Source organism: Salvia splendens, unplaced genomic scaffold, assembly GCF_004379255.2.
Source record: "Salvia splendens isolate huo1 unplaced genomic scaffold, SspV2 ctg583, whole genome shotgun sequence".
NCBI classification, from domain to species: Eukaryota; Viridiplantae; Streptophyta; class Magnoliopsida; order Lamiales; family Lamiaceae; genus Salvia; species Salvia splendens.
Window position 1 is genome coordinate 32,726 of NW_024599243.1, and position 8,969 is coordinate 41,694.

The window sequence follows — 8,969 nt, forward strand, 5'->3', positions numbered from 1 at the left end:
GTTTACGGTTATAAAAATTTTCTTGAGAAGACTTAAGGCAAAAATACTTGTAAAAAAAAAGACAACGGAAAGAATTTGACTTAAGTAAAACAACAATTAATAACTAAAGCAAAACAACATTTAACTTAAATCTCGGAGAATACCATTTTAAAAAGGCAACGTAAATATTTGTTTAAAACCTACCACCACCATGCATGTTCAAACACAAAACATAAAGAAAAGATTAAGGTCTTGAGACATAGTTCAAATTATAGCAGCGGAAAAATAAGGTTTAAGGAGAGTCAAGGATAACGCCTATGTATGGAGACACAACGCATCCTAAGTAATTAAGCCAGCTCAACATCCACCGCAACATCCCGCTCAACCTGCACATAAGGAAAAATAATATGCAGGGCTGAGTACTTGTTGTACTCAATGAGCTCATGCCGAAAACATTTTAATAAGTTATGTCATCCATACCAGTGATCTCGAGTTTTATATAGTAAGAAATATCACGAGAAACACAAAAATTCAAGTATGGCCAGACAATTTATCTCCCCACTTTTCACATCAATCCATCAATCACATCACAGTGCGACGAAAGTGTGGCCACACTATTTGCCCACGAGACCGGCCGACTTGCAAGGACGGCTCACGATCCCACCAGTGTACACAGCCTGATAGGGTTTACGGCACTACTCTGACCCGAATTCGTTTCACAACACAACCATATAGCCTAACGGAGTGAACTCATACGAACTAGGCATCAGGCACACAATCTCATAATAAAAACAACATGGCATGTCATAACAGTTAAACCACCCTTATATCGCCACATAATAATTTTCGGAAAAGTAAAGAGGTTTGAAAAGAAAGCCCACCTCGATTGCTTAACAAATTCACAACCCAACTTATAGCAACTCTCGATCCTCGAGTTCATGAGTACACAACACCCTTGTCAACGACAACACAAGTCAGCCTTCCACAACAATATTTTACTATGCATGTCCTATCGTTTTCTCTCAAATTCCTCAACCCAACATACGTCACAAAGGTGTAAAGACACACGTAACACATTCCAACTTATCACAAGTGATTTCAACATTTAAACACGTTCCTTGGACATACGTGCATCATATAATACTTTTAAACTTGAAACTAGGTGTCATTTTAACAAGGCAGAAAACTGGCAGAACTGCGCGACCGTTTTGTAAAACTCACTATAAATTCACCCGACCTCAAAAGAAGCTAAATTTTGGTCACAATACAGAGGACACATTCAAGTTCATCCATGAAAATTTTCACACTGAAATCACGTCATTTAGTCAGTCCTATCACATAATAAACTCTCTGGTCGGAACATAAAATTTCTGACAGAACTGCGTAGTTTATTTGAAAAATTCACCATAAATTCATCCAATGTCCAAAAAGGCTAAAAATTTAATACAACTCATAAGACACTTCAAAGTTTCATATAGTTCAAGAATCACATCAATCGGAGGTCATTTGGTCAGTCAAACAGAAAACGAAACTTTCTGGTCGAGAACACACGTTTCTGGCCGAATTGCGCAGTCGACTTCAAACATTTTTCAAAAATTCATTTTTTTACAAAACGGGCGGAAATTTTCACGAGACACAGAAAACACCTTGAAATTTACTCAGTAAAATTTTCATATCAAAATTCGGCCGTTTGATAGGTCAATTACTCATCAGAAGCTACTGGTCGAACATCACAGATAACAGACACACAATTTCTAAATTAGGGTTTCCTTCTCAATCATCCAAACACCAATTCTCATGCTTATAACACACAATCATGCTTTATAAGACTCTTTTAAACATGTTTGCACATAAACTTACATCATTCACCAAAGATTCAAATCAAACTTCATACAAATCAATTGAAAACGCATATTTATCAAAGTTTTCAAGCAAACTCACTTTTCCCCCGAATAAATTTGCGATCTACGATTCCTACACCCACTACATGCATGTAGGATTCAAGAACATGGTTCAAATGAAAAGAATGAGGAAAAGTGAAGCCAATATACCTTCTTTGACAAAACGAATCGGTAGAACCAAGAAACGATGTGATTCGTCGGAGATTCTTGAAAATAAACTTCAATGGATGCAAGAACAAGGATTGGATGGAGGATTTTTGGAGAGAAAGAGTGGAGAGGAGGGGAAAAACGTGTGAGAGGGAGAGAGGGAGAGGGTGGACGAAAATTGTGAGGGAAATGGTGGCTAGGGTTTATTTTGGTGGTATTTATAGTCTAGGTTTAAGTCCATGAATTAATTAATTAATTAATTGTGGAGGAATAAAATATAGGCTAATAAATAAAAATTCCACAATTATACAAGGCTTAATTTTCGAAAATTATGGCTGAATTTAAACAAGGAATTATTTGATATTTACTTGGAGAGAAATAAATCTGCAATTTAGGAAATAAAAACAATGAATATTCCATAAACAAGGGAACAAAATAAATTAAATCTCCAAGTAGGAAATATGAGGTAGGGGCCGAAAATATAAGGGAAGTTGTACAAGGGAATTATTTAAATCCTCAATTAACTAGAATAGGATTTAAATTTGGTAATTTCTTTATAGGAAAAAGGCTCCCATAAAATAGATAACAAGTAAATAAATTCCCACAAGGAAAAATAAGGCATAGGGGGCGTGTGGCAATAGATGAAGAATAAAAGAAAATATTCACATCCCCAATTAATTGAACATAGGTATTAGAATGGTATTTAATTGAATAAAAAGGGAGTCCACAAAATAGGAAACAATAAATTTATCCTCCAAAATTTATTGGAGGGACGAAAATTACTAGGCTCAAATAGCCAAGGAAATATCCCCACTCTCTATTTATTTCGGGTGAAGAAATAAATTATAACATGATTTAATTGGGTTAAATTCAAAAGAAGGGGGTCAATAATGCACCAATTAAATCAAAGGAAAAAGAATAATTCATTCTCCTATTTTTAAAATAGGAAATTTTCGAAACTCCCAAGGATAAAAGAATGGAGTTCGAATTTCATGTAGTGCAATTTAGGGATCTTTTGGTTTGGATTTAATTTGGATAAATGTCCCAAAATAATTAATTAAATCCACGAAATGAAATATTATCTCAATAATTAGGGAGGGCCGAAACTTTCAATGAATTGACTCGAAAAAGGATAAATGCATGATCCTATCAATTATTTCCCCGCATTGGAAACAAATATAAAATCTCAAGCTCATCATTCCACATTAACCACGACAGTTTATTTCACGCAAAACACTTAATCACATAGAAACAAAAGTTTCATAATTCCAAGAATTCAAAAAGAATTCAAATAACATATAAGAAGAGTCACAAAAGTTTGGGATGTTACAGTAGCAAACCCCCCCTAGCACATGTACCTTGTGCTTTAACTCTTGTACATGTATACATACACATATTAGTATGTACGTGTGAGAGCAGTCGATAAACATACACATAATTGTCTTAGCTAGGCCTCAAACATAAACGAAACAATCACACCAACAGAATATGGATTTTGATTAGTCTTGTTATTGATATGACTTTATGGTTGATCTGGACACATGCTTTCCACCAGCCTCTATGCTGGCTAAGTCCTAAGAGCATCCAAAGTGGGACGGATGTCCCGGCAGATACCCCGACGGACTTCCCAAAAACACCTCCTATCACGTCATAAGGACATCCCACTGTACTGCCACGTCATAAGGACATCTCACTGCACAATGGCGGACATCCCCAAGGACTTCCCGACGGACATCCACAATAATAAAAATTCACAAATTCACCAAATTAAACAATTTACGGAATTAAAATTTCGACACGAATAAGGAGAAAATGCAACCACTTTATTTAAAACAAAAAACATACATAATTATTAAAAAATACATAGTTAAAAAAAATAACCTCAAGCTTCGACAAATGCGGCCCCCGTCTCACTCCTCATCGTCCCCGCCGCCAGTCCCGTCGTACCCGTGGCCGGTCCCGGCGTCACTCACGGGCAGGGATGACATCCCCAAATCGCGTCGCATACTGTCGATGACATCCTTCAGCATCAACTTATATAAGTGGTCAGTCGTTATATACCACTTCAGTAGTAGAGTCATTTCATTTTTTTTTAGTAAAAAGTAACATATTTTTCAACTCTTACTTTTCCCTCTCTCTTGCTCGCTTTATTATCTCTACTTTTTCCTCTCTCTTACTCTATCAGTATTTTTTATTTTAATTTATTACACACTTTTTCTTAATCTCTATGCCGGAAGAAATGCCTCCACTGCTATATTTTACACTGCCCTATCTATATATACACACATGCACTTGATTTATATTCACAATGGAACTCTCACTTTCAAACCGAAGTGGTGAGAGTGAGACGACTTGTCACTGCAATTGCAAGAGCCCTTGTACAACCGGTATGTATATATGTCTATTTTTCATTGATTTCTCCATTTTCTTTTTATTTATATTTATTTTTGGTGTTTGGACTACTAAGGACGGATATGTGGATGGTTGGCCGCCGGTGAGGTCGTGGAGGAAGCTGCGCCGCCGTGTATGGGCCGCTAATTATGTAAACATTGGCCGCGGGAGGGCGGCGAATTCGTTGTACGTCAAAGTGAAAATGGAAGGAGTTGGGATCACAAGGAAGATTGATTTAAGCTTCTATCGCTCCCATAGCACGCTTGCTAACAAACTCATTGCCTAATTTGGAAAATGTAACAATTTTTCCTACTAAATTCTTCTTTTTTAATTTTACTGTTGATATTGAATCAAACATGCATGATGCAAAGTATCTTATCACATTAGCTTTGATTCAAGAGGATATATAGTTAAATCAAAAGAAAATTGTGTTTGTCGAAACAAATTAAAATGTATGCAAAGTAAATTAAAAGAGGATTGTTGTGGGTGTTCATTAAAATTGTTGTTGCAGGTGAAGAAAATGTGACGTACATGTAAGTTTTATGTCTCACATATGTGACATGTGATAGAATCCTAAATAGAATTGGATTTTTAATATAATACATAAATTTGGTACAAGACACATTTTTCTCTAATTAGCTATCAATTAGCTATTAATATATATTTGAATGGGACGTTTCTTAGTATGTGATTAGTTAGCCATTTAATTGGCAAAATCAATTAGTAGTCGATCACCATAAATAGAATATTTGATTTCTATTAATAAGGAAAATATACGTGTATATATATAACTATTTGATTAGCATTATGTAGGCAATCAAATGAGAATATATATATGGGTGTGACCACAAAGATTGATTCATATTATTAGTCATTACCGATTTGACTATATATTTCATATGATTTGGATCAAATTAGTAAGTATATTAATGTAAAAGAATCGTCCATCTTATTATATAGCCACTTTGATGGAAAGGGCTATAATTTTTGATAATTAGGGTTTTGTCCTCTCTCTGTCTATAAATACAAGTGTGGTGATCCCATCAAATCACACACATTACCGAGAACACATAAACGAGGGAAAGAGAGAGAAACAAATCCTTGGAGTTGCGCCACTACACCAAAGTCCGAGGAAGTTCTCCCCGTCTCCCCCAATCGCTTCCGCTATGGATCATAAAGGTATGTTTCTGATCCATTATGTTTATGGTTAATACGTGAAATACATGATGTTCAAAGATCTTGCTTTATTCATATTCAATTATGTATTCTTGAATATATTATGATAAATAATTTCCAACATGTATACTCTAAGAACTGCAGTGTATATATTGAACTTTGGACAGGTAGGAAACCCAGTTTACAGCACCTTCATGTTTGGGGTTGTCCAGCTGAAGCTAGAGTATACTCCCCGCAAGAAAAGAAATTGGATTTTAGAACAGTTAGTGGTTACTTTATTGGTTACCCAGAAAAATCCAAAGGGTATAGGTTTTATTGTCCTGATCATAGCATGAGAATTGTTGAAACTGGAAATGCAAGATTCTTTGAGAATGGTGAGATCAGTGGGAGTACTAACACTCGTAATGCGGTCATTAGTGAAATAAGGGTAGAATTCCCTCTTCCCTTAATTCCTCAAGAATCAAGTATGCCAATTATTGTTGAACAACCTAACAATAATGAACACTAGAATGACCAACCACTTAATGATGATGCCGAAGTCATTGAAACAGATGTGGTAGAGCTACCTTCAGAAGTGTCACGACCGCACTTCCTAAGGATAGAAAGTACGGTGGGTCGCGACTAATGGGAGAATTAAGAAGCGGGGAAGAAAGGGGAAACAATCAAAGGGGTTCGACATGTAGATCAAAAGACGAAACTTTATTATCAAATTATAGTCTGAGATCACGAAGCAACATAGTTCGTGAAAAAAAATAGTCCAACAGATTACAGAAAACAAAGGAGTTTTACAACTTGGCATAGCGGAAGCATTTGAGAGTTAGCTACTACTATGTATGAAGACACAATAGCAACCGGATCATTTATTGAATATTGTCTCTGTCCAATGCTCAACATCTTCCGTCCCCCATCCACGCTCAACCTGCACATAGGGAAAACATATGCAGGGGCTGAGTACTTGATGCACTCTGTGAACTCATGCCCGAAATACATTTTATCGATATAGATATGTCAAGCCATCATTGAGTGAAACTCGGGTTTTACTTTAAAAGGCCGAGAAACACTAAATCATTCCTTAAATAAAATAGTGCCTGCGCAGGCAAACATCATCATCATCCTCCATCATGTACCATATCTGAACCATCATGTGAAACGAGAATGTGGCCACAAACTCGATCACTGGACCGGCCGACCACAAAGGACGGCTCACGATCCCCATCAGTGCACTAGCCTGAGTAGGGACTCACTCCCTAGTCAGACCCGAATTCGTTAACCATCAAAGTCTAGTAGGACATTATCGTAGTAGACAATCAGATAGGCAATTCCAAAACATAAAATACGGCATGACATAACATTTAAACCACTTTTATAGCTTATAGTTTTCCTTAAGTAGCTTCTCGTTCCGACTTTAGCGGGCGTGCGAACCACCTTTTCGGAAAATACATAAAGTACTCATCAATCTCGGTAACGAAGACATTTTAGAATGCATGCACTCTAATTAAAATCTTTTAATTCGTTTTCTCGGTTTTCGTGCATTTTCGATTATTCAGCGGCCGCCCAAAGCGTTGCTTGCGACGCCGGCCGTCCGCTTACGCTCGTTCTTTCCTCCGTTGGCTCCTCGTATTTTCCATGACGTCGAAAATAAATTTCTTAAAATTTATTTAAGCGCATAATTAAATTATCGCAACTATTTCTCTTCGAAATTATTTTATTTCGGACTTGAGATATAATTATTCATGCCTCAAAATATTTCAGAATTAATTAAATAATTCGTCACAAATAATTTATCGGCCCAAGGATTTAATTAATTGGGCCCTCACCTTTATACTTCCACTTAATATAATAAGCCCCATAGAATAAAATAAAAGAGGGCCCAACTTTGAAACTAACTCCAATTAACTTATAAGGCCCAAATCTTTTTTTAAAACAAAAGTGGCCCAAACTTCTTTCCTTTCCCACCATACCCCACGTCTCTCTCTCTCTCTCTCTTCCTCCTTTCCTTCTTTCTCTTTTCTTCTCTAACTCTCGATGAAAATGCAGTCGACGAAAGAAAACAGAAGCTTCCTCTCAAATCTCGTCGCCTCTCCGTCGCGTTCTCCTTCTTCACGACGTCACACGCCGTCGGAGTGAGGAGGTCCAGCCGTCGCCACGCTGTCGCTGCTGCTCCCGTGCGGTCGCCGGCCGCCGCTGCTGCTCGCCGGAGTCGCCATCCCTGTTGTTCGCCGGGAGGCACTACTGTTGGCGGCCGTCGCTCACTAGAGTCACCGGACAGAACCGCTGCTGTCGCAGAGAGGTCCAGCTGCCGGAGCAGCCACCCCCTACTGTCGCCGCCGCCCCTAACCGACACCGCGCAGCCCCGAACAACTCTGAACAACCCCGAAACGTCCCGAAAGCTAAGTTCTCGTACTCAAATTATGTTCTTTTCGCATTCGATTAACTACGGCGATGTTCGATTAGTTTTAATTGTTGAATTCCTTGTTTGGTTTATGCGATGCAAATGTTATGAACAAAAGCTAAAGTTCATGATTCAGAAAAAAAAGGGAAGAAATTATACCTTCCGACGTAAACTTGGGTGTTGGAACAAAATGGAAGCCACTTTTTCTTCCTCCTCTTCTCTCGGCTCTCTCTCGGTTATCTCTCTCTCAAAATCCTTTTTTTTTCTTTCTTTAAGTGTTGAAGTAGAAGAGTAGTGGAAGATAAATAAGTTTTAATCTTGGGTGACTCTTGATTTTTGTAGAGTTAATTGAAAGAGATGGAAGGTGAAGAAGGTGGAAATGGAGGGTCTCCACTTGGATGAAACCGTCGACCATGAAGAGAAGAAGGAGGTGAAAGGTTCTTGGGCTTGCTCCCATTTGGAAAGGAATTGGGCTCTCATTTGATTTAATTGATTTTGGGCTTATTTAGTTGCAAAACCCAATTTGTATATTTATTTAATTGTTAGGCTTTTTGATTGCTATGGCCAAAGGCCATTTTATGTAAACATTTGGACTCCCATTTTAATTTGAGAAGCCAATATATATATATATATATATATATATATATATATATATATATATATATATATATATATATATATATATATATATACTTTACATTCTCGCATTTCTTTCAATAATTAAAATTCGCGGAAACTTTAATTAATTCGTTATCTTATCTTCACAACGATTAAAATCGTCCAACACAACCACTTATATTTGGTGTTGTTCCAAATATAAATTCCTCGAGCGTTCCTCGATTTATGCACTCCAAGCACTATAAAAAGTACGGGCGTTACAAGAAGTGTCACTAAGGCGTTCTCAACGAGAACCAAGATCGACCATTTCTGATGACTATTTGGTTTACCTCCAAGAATCTGAATGTGATATAGGAATACGCAAC